The 3,358-nt window shown below is 36.2% G+C and overlaps 1 pseudogene; it reads right to left on the reverse strand.

The window, feature by feature from the left end:
• Nucleotides 1–989: 989 nt before the first annotated feature.
• LOC102589105 (PCI domain-containing protein 2-like) lies at nt 990–2,379 on the reverse strand (annotated as a pseudogene).
• Nucleotides 2,380–3,358: the final 979 nt, after the last annotated feature.

Raw genomic sequence — 3,358 nt, forward strand, 5'->3', positions numbered from 1 at the left:
TATATATATATATTTTTTTTTTTTTTTTTTTTTGGATAAGCAGGTAATAAGAATATGATATACTCAAACTGGTGGCTACAATTGCTTCTGTAAAGCTACACAAATCTTGACAGCAAATAACGAATAAAATCTTGATCTGAATAGAACTAGAATCCATCTTAATCCCAATGATTTAAGTTGAAAAAAATATAAAATGTGGCTCAACACGGATTACCAACTATTGACCACTAGTATATACTTCCTATTGTGAATCATATGAGAGTAATTCTTAAATAAAAACAATGCACATTAAAATTGATCAGGTTTTACGTACTTCTTTACAAATTAGAGATACAAGGAAAATTGAAGATTAGTTCCCTCTAAAAATGCTTATATTCACTCAAAACTCAACATTAATATGCTTCTCTGACCTTTTATATAGAGGGGTAAGAAATATGAACCGAGTGATTACATGCAATTTACTTTTAACCAAATATTCTAACTTAGCAAGACTTTTACCTTTTTATATCTTTTTTCACTATCTAACAAGGAGGGTTACAGAAACATCACAATCATAATTCCAGCCTCGTCACTACAATGTGAAATCGATGGTTTATGGATGACACAACTCAATGCATTCTATCAATTTTCTCGCCCACACACTATATTTGGAATTGAGAGTAAATTATTTCTGTTATTTCCATTTTCATTGTTGCTACTCATCCATCCTCTTCTTATTTCTTGAATTCCCATTTGTAGCATCCATCTTCTTCTTATTTCTTGAATTCCCATTTTCATTGTTGCTACGTCTAACATTCATGACGCGATTTACATTTGGAGGAGATATTATGCATCTGAAATCATATAATCTTTTTTTCCTCTACTCGTGTCGATAGCAGATATGGATGGATTGTTTTCATTAAAACATATGAAACAATCTTAAAGTCATTACATTGTGTTTCATGTCGATCTCTCCGTGATCACAGGCTGGAACTGGTATATTAGAACTCATAGCACTTGCAATTTCAAAGAAGGTAAAAGATTTAGGTTGCCAATGGTTTTTCAAAGTCGTATTCTCGTTTAGTATGTTTGATCACTTGAAAAATTGTGTTTGTTATCTGTAGACAAATGCCCCTGTGGAGGAAGCGCGTAAATAACTATTGATCTCGCACTTTACTTGAATATGTGATGCCTAACCATGGGGAGCCAGCTACAACGTCATTACCCAAATTGGTTAGCTCTAACAATTAAGTCTAACTTGATTTGGTGAGCTTTGTTCTGATCTTTCTGCTTCTGGATAATATAGATCTTCTTTAGTAACCTCTGGTAAACTTGGAGCTCTAGCTTCTCCAGGACAAGATAAATGCCAGACCTTAAAAACTGGACTTCATGTTCCTGCAGAGCACATTGAAGAAGTTGTAGATCCCCCCTTCTAAGAGCAAGCACAATGTTGTTGTACTCAGTCAAATTGTACTTCTCCAAAAGCGAAGTTTTAGGTAAGATTCCGATTGAGAGCTTCATAGTTATCAGATATTTTAGTATCATCCTTATATTTCTTTCTTTCCGAGGATTGCAATGGCTTAGAGCATATGATAGCTTATGATCAGCAGCGGAGAAATTTTCATTGTACACCTCCAACCGTCCAGTATAATACATGTAAGTTACCTTATCCCTAAGAGGAAACTCCTCGAAATCGAAAATGCGGGAAACTTCAATGCTTCTTGTAACACTTTTACACAAGTGAACTGTTCCGAGCATAAACTAAATTTTGAAAAGCTGGCAGGTCACATACAAAGCTCCAACACGTTTTTATCCTTTTCCAACAAGGACTCCAAACACTTTCATGAGAAATGAGCCAACCCCTTTCAACTTTTCAGGAGTTTTTCCATTAGAAGCAACTCTCTATCTGCCCTTTCCGTTAGAATTCTAGTTTCATAGGCAATGAAATAAAGGGCTTCCAAAGCCCAATCTGATTCCCAGTTGTGGAACTCTTGAGTAAATGCATTGGCAGCTTTTTCAAAAGCCTGGTAAGATTCAACCAAGTTTTTGAGTCGATAACTTTGTAAGGCACGAAATGGAGGGAGTAGTATATTCGCATACTGAGAGTATCTATCAGCCTTTCTCATTACTCTGCTAGAATTCTAGAAAGTGATGAGGGCATCGGATAGAGAAACGAGAAAAGATGAATTTGAAGAGATAGAAAAAATAAGGCATAGAGACTTGGCGTCTTGAGATGAAACAACATCAGAGAAACGATTTAGGAAGTCAGTAATATGTATGTGAGCTTCTCCCATGCTTAAATAGGCTGAAGCCATTCTTTCTTCTTCAATCCAATTGAAGCTTTTGGTTTTGAGCAGAAACCCAAAGAGGTTTATGTCTTTCTCCGCGACTCACAACAACAATGACACCACCCTCTATCTAAGGCTAAAGTTATCTCCTTCAATACCCATTTATTGTTTATTTTCTTTTGCAGCCAGGTGATGTTCCATGAACTGTTGCATGTCCTTTCTTGAGTTTGGATGCTAGTGAAGACTTTTCATCAATAAAAGCAAGATTAACCAACAGTTTTCGTAGTGATTTCTCGTTCCTTCTAATCGTAATGGTTGGGGTGAATCACACATTTCAATATAGCTTGTAAAACTAATAGTAATGATATATTTTTGTGTTTGAAATATGTTTTATTTCTTAATACTAATATGTCCTTTTAGGTTTGGACTGTGATGTACATTAATTAGTCATTAATATTTAAAATTGAATATAATTAGCAGAATGCTGTAAAAATTTACATGTTCATGAATTGCAGGGGTTGAAAACTCTTGTTAATTTTAATGTGAAATTCATAAATTGTGGGGGGGTTTTGACTCCCAGACTCACAAATTGTTGGAGTTCTGATTCTCAGAATATGAAGTGCGGGTTTATTGATGTCAATTTGCGGGGTTCAAAATCCCCGCTAATAACCCCCTGCTACTGGTAACAGGGGTTGATGAAAGACCCCTGTGACTTAATTGTGACAAACCTAACAGCAGGGGTTTTTGCAACTGTCGTTGCGGAGGTTACTGACCGTCGGAATATGTAATTTTAACCCCCGCAATTTGAACATTTTCTTGTAGTGATTGGTTGGGTTCTATGGAGTCATTATACGAGTCGTAGAAGCTTCTACAGACCGTAGAGTGCATCCGTAAGAAGTAGGTCAAGTTTTTTGGAAATCAAGCCCCAGTAACTCATTTTATGATTGACCAAGACGGTTCGTCGAATGGACTATGGACCATAGGAAGGTCCCAAACTTAGTGAAATTTTGAGTTGAAAGTTGAGGTCTACGGACCGTAGGAAGTTTGACTGTCCGTAGAAACGAGTCGTAGGAATTGCCCCAAAATTTAGT

Source organism: Solanum tuberosum, unplaced genomic scaffold (assembly GCF_000226075.1).
Source record: "Solanum tuberosum cultivar DM 1-3 516 R44 unplaced genomic scaffold, SolTub_3.0 scf00466, whole genome shotgun sequence".
Lineage (NCBI taxonomy): Eukaryota > Viridiplantae > Streptophyta > Magnoliopsida > Solanales > Solanaceae > Solanum > Solanum tuberosum.